We start from the raw sequence: 14,510 nt of genomic DNA on the forward strand, positions 1-14,510 counted from the left end.
TTTAGTAAAACGGAGTACTACTCAGCCATAAAGAATGAGAAAGTAGAGACATTTATAGCTAAATGGATGCACACTGAGGCAATACGCTTAAGTGAAATAAATAGGATGCATATGTGTAAATACCAAATATTTTCTCTAGTGTGAGAAACTGAAAGTGTAAATAAGGACTAAAAAGTATAATGGATAATGTGAAACAGGAAGAAAAGGGACAAAGGCAAAGGGGAAATGGGAAGGGTAAGGGAAAGGAAAGAAGGGAATGGAATCATTTTCCCTATGGGAAAATGAAAAATAATGGAAACAAAGTCTTTGTAGATACAGAGGGAGGAAAGGAGGGGTTGCAGGGAGGGCAAAGGAATGGGGGAAAAATTAAGAACCAAAACTGATTATGTAAAGGTACAAATTTCCAACAATGAATGTCATTATTTTGTATACCTTAAATGTGCCCATAAAATTAGTTTTAATAAGTAAAAAGAAAAGGATAACAAAAATGGAGAATGCATTGTGCATTTTTAAATGTACCTACTATATACATATAAGACATATATGTTTCATTATAACCAGAGAGTTAAAACTTCATGCCAAAAAAAATATGGAAGATCTGTAATGAGTTCTGTGTACGGTATAGCGTAGGTCTCAAGCTTATGCTGAAACCATAAATAGAAATTACTTTGATGACACTGCTGCTTCTAACAGGAAAGCTCATGTTGGAAGACCTGGATTTTTTGGTCCATTATGACAATGCTTTGATGTATAAGGGCCACTGGCTTTCCCTGTAAGAAAGCATAGGTCCACTTTACCACATTTGCTCTTCTTTTGCATCTTTCTGAAACTAACAAAATGGGCAAGGCATATCATAACTGTTTAGTTGTTGTTCCTCAAGCCTTCTAACATGGGTTTAGAAAGCAATCCAAGCCAGTGACCTTTGACCTCTCTTAAGTAATTCAGCACTTCTGTCTCTGCTTGTCCACCAAGAATAGCACAGTCCAAAAAATAAAACCCTAGTAATATAAAAATGCTCATAATTTAATATTGAATGCACTTCCATTAATACATTTATGAAAGAAATTTAAATTTCATTAATCCATTAGTCTTCCCTTGGAAACATTAAAGATCCACGATTCTGGTCACGTGACAGCATTGACTGAGACACAGTCTAAACCTCCATCAATCTTTACCTAAAACCAGACACAGCAAATCGATTGTAAATCTAAAATCCTATGCAATATTTTCAGTAAAACTGTGAAGATCGACCCAAGTAAGTAAGAAAAAAATTCAAAGTTTCACTGGGAGCAAGACTTCCTGATTTTAGCATATGTGTAAGAACAAGGGGAGAAACTATTATTTACCTCAGACAAGAAGAGAAACATTTGAAAATAGCAAAACATTTGAAATATTTGAAAATGTTGAAAATTTGAAATATTTGAAAATATTTGAAACATTTGAAATATTATTTACCTCAGGTAAAAATTATTTACCTCAGACACGAAGAGAAACATTTGAAACTAGCCAGCAGGTATTTGTAGGAGGGCAGGGAAGGCTCATTTGCAAACAGCAGCTGGACCTAGGATGGAGTCTTGTCAAGTAAATGACCATGAGAGCAAGGCATCTGTCATAGAAGAAGGAGCTGGAGCTCTATGGCTTCTGAGAATCGCTGCAATGCTCCAACCCAGGGCTCCCACACAAAACAGGGAACGCTACTGAAGACAAACGGATACAAGTGCATAAAGATGGTGAGAATGGGGAAAAAATTAAAAGATCTAGATCAAAGCAGAATGACAGAAGCAAAATTCAAGCTGCTGTAATTTTTAGCATGAGAAAACAACCAAAAAAAAAAAAACGACCCCGTTAAATTAGAAAAGTCATGTTAAACCCTGTCACCTTTAAAAGTTCAGGAAAATTAATTTTACATAAATATGATCAAGAAAGTTCTCAAATTTAAACCCTATGAATAGATGCTTTGCAAAACACAGTGGGAAAGAGAAAAATACCCTCACACACAATGAAAACATACTTGACAGACACAAGCAAAGAAAAAAAATGGACCAAAATCATTATCTAACCTTTCAAAATGGGCTTAGGAACAAAATATGTGTAAAAAAAATATCAATCAGCAGCTATTCAGACATGAGATAAAAGAACTCAGGAAAATACTATAAATGATAGAAGAATACATTTTAGAATTGAAGACAAAGTTTGAAGAAATATTTTAAAACTGATGTAACCAGATTGGCTGAAGCACACCTGTAATTCCACAACTCTGAGAGTTTGAGACAATAGAATGGCAAGTCTGAGCCCATTCTGGGCAATTTAGCAACTTCGTGAGACGCTGTCTCAAGATAAAAAAATAAAACAGGGCTACAGGTAGAACCAAGGTCAAACCCCTAGATTCAATTCCCAAGTAAAACACACACACACACACACACACACACACACACACACACACACACAGAGACACACACACACAGAGCTTAACACAAAGGGAGGGTAAAAAAGGCCCAATTAAAAATTAAAAATAAAGGAAGAAATACATAAAAAGAATTCGAAGGAAAGTAACAATGGTTGAACATAGATGAAGATCAAATATGTCTCTGAAAAATAAATAAGGAAATAAAGCAAATATTAGTAAGCATGATTGAAGTATATAATGATAGAGACATTTATAGATGCAGATATGAGGAATATAGCAACTTTTCTCTTTATATTTTTGTTTCCTGTTAAATAACTCTATGAACTTTATGTTGAACACATTTCTAGTATATTAAATTCTCTCTTTGACACTCCACCTGGGCATTCTATATCAACAATCTTGAAAAATACTGTTAGCTATTTTATGTCCTCCTCCCCAATTCTTACGACTTATTACACATTTTTCCAGGTATATTCACTAAGTACTTCAGAACAATGTTAAAATAGAAAAAAAATTTAGTGAATTTTTTTCTTTAGTCCAAATTGAAAGGAAATGTTTCTAATAATTTATGACCAATGATGGCGATGTTTTTAGATACTCTTTTAAAATTAAGTTTTTAGAAATTCCCTCCGTACTCTAGCTTATGTCTTTACGTATTTTATTATAAATTGGAGCTAAACCTGTTAAATGCTTTTTCTGTGTTCATGAGTGATCACATATCTTGCTTTCTTTATTCTGTTAATATGATTAAATTCAAAATTTGATTTTCTAGTGGTGAATCAATGTTGCACTGCTACATTAAATTCAATATTGTCATGTATTTTCTAATTTATTTTGTTTGCTAATGTTCTGTTTAGGATTTTTGCCTTGGCAGTCGTGAGTGAATTGGTCTATAATTTGATTTTCTTGCACTATCCTTCTCTGGCTCTTTTACTGACGTTATCCCTGCTCTATAAACTGAATTGGAGAGATTTCCTCCAGGAGTGAGAGGGTTATTGTTTATACTCTAAATATTTTGTAGAATTAGGCTAAAAGGAGTCTAGGGTAGTTGTTTTATTTTTGAAAATCATTATAAGTAAAAATTAAATCTTTAGTTGAATCTAAAATCATTTAGGTTTTCTACATCTGCCTGAATCTTGTTAAGACACATATATTATATGTCATACATGTCGGTGGTCACACATATGAGACCTATATGTGCCACATATAGTTAGTGTAAATGTGTGCTCATATGTATTTGTCCATCATATTTAGTTTTTCAAATTATTGGCATTAAATCATTTATAATGTCGTTTTATCTTCTTTAAACGCCACCGAGAGTATGGTTATATAACTTACTTTGCTGTTATTTTTGTTTTCTATTTTCAATTTTACATATTTTGGGTTTTTTAAAAAATCATATTTGTGACACTAATTTTATAAGCAATGTTTAAAACAAAACGACTTTTTCCAACCTCTACATATGGTCATTTTTGTGCATTGATGTTTACTCTCCCCTGTCCCTAGTTTTGCTCTTGCTTCCTATTTCTCTTTGGGTTTATTCTTTTGTTCTTTGTTTCACTCGATGGTTCTCAGCTGGAGGTGGTATCACCTACCTGGGGAAATTAAGAAATGTGTGGAGGCATTTTCTGTTTTCACAGTAACTTTAGAGTGCTCTTGGCATTAGTGGAAGATGGCCAGGTTGCTGTTTATCCTGCAATGCGTGGGATATTCCTGCTCAACAAAGAATTGCTCTTTCCCAAAGGCCAGTAACATGCCTGTGGAGAAACTCGGGCTAAGTTTGCAATTGGATATTTGCTCATGCATTTTCCTAAGCATTTAAGGTTGCACCTGAGCCTGCATGAACAGTTTCCACTGTATCCTACGGATTTTGCCACTTAGTACACATGTAGTATTTTTATTATTTTGAGTGTTTTCTACCTTATTGTATAATTTCTTCTTTCAGAAGAGAATGATAATTTTTAAACTTTAACTGTGCAGCCTGATTCTAGAGCTTTTGTTAATAGCACCTAACTTAACAGTATTATAAGAAAATGTGAACTGGGTGAAAAAAAAATCAAATCTTTGTAGTTGATTGGATATTTTGTTATGCTCTAGTATGTGATTATTTTTTACATTTTAAAAAACAAATGTACATTATCTAATTATGGTGTATGGTGTTCAGTATATATGCTGACTGGCTCAATATTGTTAATTTTTCAAATCTGCCAAAACTCCATTGCCATTTTTGGTTAAAAATAACTTTCAAAATAATAGTGGATTTGTTGAATTCTTCTCATGGTGCTATAAATATTTTCCATTTATTTAGAAGCTATAGAATATGTTGTAAAACAACTTAAAATTATTATGCTTACATGATGATTTGTGGCTCTTTTTTTTCTTTAGACTTTTTTTTTTTGCCATTAACTGAAACTTGTTTAGGACAGCAGGGCTATTTCTTCTGCAAGCATTGTTATTTTGTCCTTTCTTTTTCCGACCTTTCTAAAGTTACTATTTTACAGTGTCTCAGTTTAAGTTTGCATAGCTGGATTTCTGAAAATAAAAAGTACAACATATTTCTTGTCATTTGAGTGTTAAATATAAATTTAAATATTTGAACATAAAGTTATTTATGTTTATTTCTATTCATTTCTTTTTCTATTTCTTAACAATTCTTAACTTTTGGGGAATGGAATGAACTTCCACTTTTTTACTCTCCCAGTATAGATATTTATATTTTCCATTATTTTTGTGTTTAATCTAGAAATTATAATATATATACTTTGTATGTTAGTAAATTCTAATCAAGCTTCTCTCTGTATTTGGCATTTTGCAGACTTACCATATATAGATTTGAATTTGCTTTTTCATGCTGCTTGGCTCAACTTTAGAGAACTCCAACTCAGAATTGTGATTTATCTGTGACATATTTTTTGTGTACTTGTCACCAATTAGCTATTGAATACTGGCTATCTTCTATTCTCTCTTTCTAAAATTCTAACAAGACATATATTAATCCATAATTTGATCTGTTTCATTTCTCCTTTAAATTTTCATCTGTTTGTCCCACTGTTTTACATTTTATAATTTGTCTTCCATTTCACTATTTAGCTGCATCTAGTTTTTTATTTACTCCATTGACTACATTTTAATTTTGATGATTATATTTGTCATTTCTAAAAGTCACATTTTATTACTACTCAGATATATTTAATCATGTTTTTGATAGGCTCTTTGCCATATTTTCAATCCCTTATTTTAATTACTGAATTGTAATTTACATAGTTATTTTATGATGTGTAACTGATAATATCTGAAGTTCTTATGTATCACACAATTTTTTAATTGTTTTTGTTGATTCTTGCTCATATCTTTCTCATATGATTATTTTTGTTAAATTGAGCTCACTGACTTCTTTTACCTTTGAGAATACTGTAAGATCTAAACTGAAAGTACATTTCTATAAGGGTGATTTATATTTGCAGATACTGAAGCAGTGTCATAATCTTGGTTAACGTATTTCTGACAACACAAATAATATTAATTTAATATGCAAATTTAAGGCCTGGGTTTTCAGCACAAAATCTCAGGGGAGAATTTTCTCTGCACCACACTCTGTTAAGGTCTAGATTTTTTTAAAAAATGTGCTACTTTACTCTACATCTGATCTTATGTAAGAGAATCTTGGATCAGAAAACCAATCTTGTATATTCCTTTGAACTTCGGTCTCCTATATATTTTTTTTTCCTATATGTTAAGGTAAAGACCTATGTCACAATGTCACAAACTGAAAAAGATGCTTGTCAGTGAGCTATTGTCCTCAGCACTTATCTGTCAGAATTCTTGTGTGCATTTGTTTTAATTATGTGTCTTAGTACTGACTCAAGAAATTCCTTACACTTTTGATGGTTCACTAAGTTTTAAAAGATGCCTCTTACGTTTATCAGAATTTTAAGTCTTCTTTGGAGTTTTTCAAAATGTCTAATCCACCAGATTTCTAGGAAAAGAACTCCTGTCCCTCAAGTCTTCCTTGGCCTTTCTCTCACTACTGCTACAAATCTGTTCTTGATGTTTGTCAGTGATGAAGTTTTGAGTCCTTGTTCTACTCGACCAAAGTGATACATTTGCAGCTACTGATCACTGCGTCTTTCTTGAATCCCTCTGATCACTTGGTCTCTGGGATGAGTGTGTTTCTTTTGATTTTTACACCATGTTTAGTGATAAATCTGTCTCAGATAACTTTGAGGGTTCTCTTTGTTTTCCAAGTAGTAAACCCTTTCTTTTTTTTTGTTTTTTGACACTCTGCAGTATTTTAGCCAGTCTAATGGCTGTGAATTCAACCTTTATACAATTGAATCCTTATTTAAATCTCTATTTGGTCTCATACTGAAACTCCCAACTCCTATGTTCATTTTTCTACTGAGTATTTCCCCTTGATACCTAATAAATATGTCGTAAAAACCAAGTTCCTTTCTTTCAAATTTGTTTCTCCCATAGTCTTCAACATTCAAGTTAATAGTAATTCCACTTAATGGCCTAACACATTAGTTATTCCTGGGTCTTCCATTTCTTTTTCTTTCTATATCTAACCCACCAACAAATCCTCTGACTCTGTACAAAATCCACCTACTTCTCATGACGACCACCATCACCAGCCTGACATAACCCATCACTACTCCTCCCTTGCAACATTGGTGTAGTCTCCTAGTGGGTCCTGTCTATCTGCCTAGAATCAGCTTGTGCACTTGCTTTAAAGTAATATATTTCCTTAAAGTACATGCCAAATCTGGTCATTTCCCTTCTCAAAATTCTCCATTGATTTCTTTTCTGTTCCTTTTCATCCAAAAGAAAGGCTAAGTCTTTACACTGAATCACAGACCCTGCCTAATATGCTCGCTGGTACTTCTCTGATTTTGTAACCTATGGTCCTCATTTGCTCAGCTCCAGCTACATTGACACCTGTATGCTTTTTAAAGATATCAAGAATGCTCCAACTTCAGTGTTCTTACATGTTCTATTTCTACTGTCTGTAATACTATCCCAGAATTATTTATAGTACATTTTTCTCAGAAATATTTCCCTTCATAGTTTGTCCAAAATAGCATCCCCTTATCATAGTATGCCTTTGACCATCTCTGTTTCTTAGCATCTACTACTACCACTCAAACACACACACACAGCCTCACATATCAGGAGTGTGTGCAAACCTGAATCTGTCTTTCCTGATAAAAAGTGTACCTCTATGTATTGAAACGTTTCAGGTAGAGGACAAATATTCTGTGGATTTTCACTGTTAGTCAACTCAGTTTCTAACACCTTGTTCCTTATATACCCTACATGGACAAGGATTGTGGTTCCATATCCCCTCTCGGCAGACTCAGGCAGCTTCTCAAATCATAATATGTTGCCTGTAGATCTGTCAGTACACTTGGAGTTTGTCTGAATAATAGCTAGGCAAGATAGTAGAGAGAGTTTAAAGAACGTCTACTGAAAGCATTTTAGTTGATTTATCTTTTGAAATCTTAAAATTCAGAGTATTTGCAACCTATTTAATACCTGTTATTTTTTTAAGATATTCTTAACTTTAAGTCACTAAATACAATGAAAATACTTTTTGACAAAACATAGAGTAATAAACGCACTAAGGAGAAATGCACAGAATGTAAAGATGATAATGTGTGTATTTTGATATTCGAGACAAATTTGAGGAATTGTGCTTTATCATATGCATGTATGGAGCCATTAGACATGAACACTGTGCAATCTTTTAAAATAAATGGAGGAGACGCCCCCTTGTGTTTGACTTGTCATGGTAAAATAAATTTATGAAAATTGTCTCCATTTCTTAACCTGACTTTTAGATACCAATTATTCGATGAAAAACAAAAAAATCGTCTAACATTTATGAGGTGTGTACAATGCACTGTTAAATGTTTAAAATATAATTTGTCTTCTAAAAATTTATTTTCTGTGATTCAAATGATTGTATTTTACTTTTCCCTCTGCTTTGCATTCACATTAACATTGCCAAAAAAGAAAAAAGAAAACAAAAACAAAAATCCAAAACAAAAGAACAAAACCCAAAATGCCATTGAATAATTTACATTTGAAGTCACCCACTTCCTCTAGCCCAGAGATGATACATAGGCCTGTGGGTAGAAAGCCTGCACGTGTGAAATATTTTATATATCCGAGTCCTTTCAAATGAAGTCTTTCTCTTGTTTTCTATGAAGAGATCTAGCTAAGTGTGCATCCTGGTCTTGGAAATGTGAAAAGTGAAGCCTTGAACTTCAGGTACTGCTAGGAACAAGGAAGCAAGTCTGTTAGAGAAGATGAAGCTGCATTTGGCCCTAGAAAGGCTGAGCTTCATCTGTGAATTTTGACGGTAAATACATTTTTCTGAAATAATTTTTATGACCCATGACCTGACGTGATTTTTATAAAAAACGAAATAGTAACAATTGACACTAACCTAGAGAACTCTCGACTTTACACATAACTTATGAAATGTATTTATATACCTGTTATATATGCATTCTAATATGCATGTGTGCGTGAGCATGTGCATTTTGGGGGCGGGGTAATGGGGATGGAACTCCTGTCCTTGAGCTTGTGAGGCAGGCACCCTAATCACTGAGCTAAGTCCTCAGCCCTGTGCATGTTATTTCTGAAAGCTGTTATTATTCAAATACACACAGACTTTTAGAAGGGGAAGTTCTGATCAAGTAAAAAATTAAAAATATTTAATGTGGCTAGATACTTGAAACACTTTCTATTTCAGTCTTCTCAAACTGGGCCACATCCATAATCCAAATACAAATAACTTGGGTATTTTAAGATCCTAATAAATGCTAAAAGAGTTCAACAAAAGGAGCATAATCATGAAGATGCACTGGTCATTTCAATACAGGTAAATTCTTCTATTTGGTTTTTTGTCTTGGAAGTGCAAGAAAATCTGTGATCCGCCGGAATGCTTCCAAAGTTATCTTAAGTGAGGAAACGATGGCCTTTTCATTGTATCGGTCTCATGTCTTTTATTATTGGACTCCATATTGCAGGTCTGATCAGCTATCATGCAGTTTCTGAGTGAAGATCAAAGTTATTTGAGATGAGAAGAGAGCAGTAAAAGAATACGTAAACACAGAGGGCAAAATGAAGAAGCTGCTGGCCATTGGGAGATGACATTTGATACTTCACATATCCTAAGTAGTGGCCATTGCAGGAACACCCGTGCTAGTTGAGCTGATGACTGAACACTGATTTTTACCTCAAAAGCAATGTTCCTAGCAGACACTTTAGGGCAAGGAACGAATTAAAAATCCAACCATACCCAACTGTAGTTTTATAAGCTGCCAGTTGCTTTGATGACTAAGGAACACCTGCACTCTGAAAGTTGATCCCAGCCTCCTTTCTGGCTTCAGAAAGCCTATTCCTGTAAAGGGTGGAGGGCCTTGTAGAGCATCCGTACACTCTCCGGAAAGTTCCAGCTCTACTTTTGCATCATTCTGGCTGTAGTGACTGCTTGTGGGTTTTTCACAGGTTCTAGTTAAGGCATGTTACTTTTGTTTTGTGTTGGTGGATGTGATAAGCTTTTTGAAAATCGAGTTTCAATGAATTCTTTGTCTCTTTTCTCCTAGGTAGCGTAATAGGTAAAATATTTATTTGTTGATTTAAAAAAAATAATTAGATGAGGTAAGGAGTCTCGTTAAGTTTGTACTTATCAAGGCATAAAATCTAACCACATAGGTAATCCACTACTGCTCCGTCCCAGGAGGCCAATTCAGGTCACCTCACTGGGTGGGATCACTGGAGAGAAAAGGTATTTGTAGTGGCAGGCCACATTCCAAACAGACCACTCCATCCTTCCATAACGAGGAGAGAGCATCACCCTGCGGATGTGACATTAGCAACACAGCATGGAAGTCCTATGCTACTTCCTGCTCTAAATGGAAAACAGACTGGTCCTATAGTCATAGCTGAGGGACCTCTTGTTCCCTTATTTTTCCACTGATGGAAAAGAGAGAATGGTAGGGAAAAGCAGGATAAACTATAAATAAATGTATGTGTAAGGCTGTGATAGTTGGAAGGAAAGAGACAGAGGCAGAGAGAGACAGAGACAGAAAGACCCTAGAAAAAGACCTGGCCAAACAGTAATACTCACAATTGTTACCGCTTTTCAAAATGAATTTTATGTAGCTGACTTGCCATCTGAAATTGTCTATATAGTAAATGATTAAATAAATGAACTTGACTGTTTCATTTGCTTTTATTCATGATGCCATGTCAAAGCCTCTGGAAAACCTGCTTATAAAAGTATTCCAAGAGCACGTTTGGGTTTCATAAAACACTGGACAGATCTACATACAGAATGGTGTGTTACACATTAAATAAGCCTTCACTTTGTATACCTCACAGAGAGTGACAGAACTGTTTCCAGGGTATTAACAAAAAATTGTGTGCGTGAGTGTGTGTCTATGTGTGTATTTAAAGTTAATTTTTCCCCCTTCAAACGTTCATAGCTCTTCCCTTTAACTTAATGAGATCGGCAGATTGGAAGGATATTAATAAACAGAATCAAAATGATCTCTGAGAAGCCACAGAAGGGAGACCAGTAAGCACTTTTAAAAGAACTATCCAAGTTAATAGTTGTGTCAACAACAGCAAAAGAACAGGCACAATTGTTTGACTGCAGACTTTCATTTGGTGCTCTCCAGAGTCTGAACACACAACAGCAGGATGTTCCAGGTTAAGCAGCGTATTTGCCTGTTCCCAGTACCCTGTGTGCCTGTTTTGCGCTGGAGCAGCTCTGAGCCCCCTCCAGCAGGAGACGCCTGCTTTGATCCTTCACCTTCAGTGCAGGCCGGGGCCCTTGGAGAAGGACTGACTGCAGGCTTTGCAGGGCTCCGTTCAAAACAGAAATGAAGAGTCACTCATTAAAAAGTTATTAACACTTTCCAGAGAACAATTATCAGAAGATTAAACTAAGTGTAAGGCCTTTGTTTCATGGAGGCCCGTATTACTACACAACTTGAGTGCCATGCCTGGGCATCCTGCCTGGGTGATTTCATTATTTTTCCACTGGGTTAAGTTCTACTTATGTCCAAATGTCTTTTTCAGTTGGCCATTTCTTACATCTCATATTCACTAGTATGCCTTGAATACGCTCCTGCTTTATTTATTTCAGTAAGATTTAGTTCCGTCTTGAATTAATCTTGCTTCTACATAGCACTAGCTCACTGTTGTCAGCAAATCTGCCTCTCAAGATTCTAACCTAATTCCAATGACCCGAGCCACTAAGTTTCCCTGTTGTATGTACTCGAGAAAGGAACAACCTCTCCCTTCCAATAAGCACTTTCTTCCATTGATTTCTGCTCACACACAAAGATGGAATCCTAGAAATAAGACCAGAGTAAAAGATCTCTGCAAATTGCTTTGTCTGTCTGAATTTGCCAGAATCACATTTTAAGTGAAAAGTTCTGAGTCAATTCTATAATGTCAGCTCAAAGACAGGCAATATCAAATAGATAACTGTTTGGATATTTTATCAGTCACTAAAAATGAAACTGGTATTTAGTGAGTACTTAGGTACTAGAACCTTTTACAGCTGATCTTGTATCCTCATAACAGTTCTGCAAAGTAAATGCTTATATTTTCCATCAGCCCGGAGAAGTACAACTCAGGGTTTGTGGGTAATCCCACTCTTGGCAGCACACCTAAGTTTTGTGGGTAGCTCTTATTCAAGTGTTGGAAAAATGGCCACAGGCTTCTTCTGGCCCCTACTATCCCCAGGGATGGGAATTTAGCAACCACTTCAAGAGCCACCAGGTGTGGTGCTCCTCACATCACTGCCAACACCTTCTGCTCCTGCTATCTGGACTGCCATATCCCAGCTCAGGTGCCCCGTGATGAGAATCTTTCACAACACAGCCTAAGTCTGCTCTGAGACTACAATGGTAGGGACTGATTCCTTTTCTCCCTAAGCTGGGCAGGGGGAGCAAGGGAACCAATTTCCATGATCTCTCAAGGCTGAGAACGCCTGTCAGAAGTCACACCCCACCCCTCAACTCAAATTCCTCTAGCCTCTTAGCAATTTTGTATTTTGAGGACTGAGGGTAATATCAACCCCATCTTTTTCAGTGGCAAGGGTGGATCCTTTTTTGTCTTCCCCATTCCCATAATCTTTCAGCATAGCGATTTTTCCATCTCCTTTTAGATTGCTCTTATCATCATCTGTCGGGGCCCAGTCATGGCCCACTGGAGTTTGACATTTGGAAAATAACTTCTTCCTGTATAATTAAGGCATCAACATTTGCTACTGTTCAAGGAAACTGTTTGTTAAGCTTGTTTTGCGTCTTTCACCCTGACATAACAGGAAGCTCGTTAGCCGAAGATCTGATGTTATCAGTAAGAGTGAGTAAATCCAGTCTTTGAAAAACAATGACTTGGTGTTTTTTGTTGTTGTGTGCCCTTAAAAGCTTCCTGTTGCTGTGAACCTATAAAAGGAGCTCTTTCTGTGAAATAAATCAGACTTCTCTTCGTCTCTGCTCAGGCTTGAGTGTTCTTTCCTTTCTCAATCCTCACTCCCCAACTTAGGGATGTTCGTGTTGTGATGGCTGGACCGCCACAATCATCTGTATGTTTCTGTTTCCCATAATCACCAGATCACTGACACTGACACTGCAGATTTTGCTTCGCTCATGTGAAGGCCACTTTTCCATGCTGAGACATCATCCAAGGAGACTTAGCTACAAAGCTGAAAACCCAGAATGTAGGTTGATGGCTGTGTCCAATTTCCAGGCTTTCTCCGTTTGTCAAAGGGAGTGGTAGACAGGTTATCAGGTTGTACTTTAGATCCCAACTATCTGGTGTCCACATACTTTTATAATACCCACTCCTAGGATGCATGTGGGATCTAGAACCTGCTTCTCAACCATAGAAAGAGAAATGTGACCAAATGTCACTCTCTTTGCTACTGAACATTCCATAAGACTCCATCTCAGTAACTGGCTAGCCCTGTTAGAGCTCTCCAGAGAAACAAAACTGTGGGGATCATGAGTATTGGTTGTAAGTACTGTTAACTCTAGTAACTCCATATGTGTTAAGCTTCTCCAGTTGAGCAGGTAGAGTGTTTCCTTTGTGGAATTCCTGAAAGTTACAGTTTCTTGTCTCTGACCTTTAGATGTGTGGTTGTCCGGGTTACTACTACTCACGGTGGGTTGTTTTGGTGAACCTGTTTGCTCTTTTCCTGTGTGACCTTTCAGTTACTATGGTAAACCCATCCCATAATAGTTTGTGTTTTTTTTGCTTTAAAAGGCCGGTGCTTGCTGGCAATAAACGCCGCCTTGATCAGACTCTTGTCTTGGCGTCCTTCCTTTCTCTCTGCCCCATCTCCACCCCGCTGCTCTTTCAGGTTTGAGACACTGCTGGACAGTGCTCTGCGTCGCCGGCTCGCGACACAAAACCAATAGTGTGTGTGTGTGTGTGTGTGTGTGTGTGACATGCACACACTGCTCTGAGGGGAAGAGAGACTTATTTTAAGGAGTTGGTTAATGTACTTGTAGAGATTTGTTTGTTGAAGTCTGCAGTGTGGACCAGCAGGCTAGAAACCAAGGACAGCCAATGGTGCAGATAAAGTCTGATGGCCATTTGTTGAAGAGCTCCTTCTTAGTTAAAAAGGTTGATGTTTTTGTTCTCATTGGGTTGGAAGAAGTGCACTCACGTTAAGGAAGGCAAATTGCGTTAATGAAAATTTGTCAGTTCAAACATTAATTCATTCTAAAACATCTTCCAAGCTGACACACAGAATTAACTATCACATTGTCCTATGCTCATTGTGAAGAAGCAACTTGCTGTGCTCTACAGCCATCAGAAATTAAGTCCTCCAACAGCCTGAGTAAATTTCAAGCACATCCTTGCCGAGCTGAGCCCAGATAGGAACCTAACCCTGGTAGCTCTCTGACTACAGACTTGAAAAGAACCTGACAAAACAGACACAGATCTCTGGTTTTTGGAATCTCAGATTATAAGGGTGTGTTTCTTTAAACAATTATAGTTGTGGTGAATTGTTACACAGCACAGAAAACAATTCAGAATATAATATAGTAGAAACTGTCTTTAACAAATC

Source organism: Fukomys damarensis, unplaced genomic scaffold, assembly GCF_012274545.1.
Source record: "Fukomys damarensis isolate Sample0158 unplaced genomic scaffold, DMR_v1.0_HiC HiC_scaffold_24, whole genome shotgun sequence".
NCBI classification, from domain to species: Eukaryota; Metazoa; Chordata; class Mammalia; order Rodentia; family Bathyergidae; genus Fukomys; species Fukomys damarensis.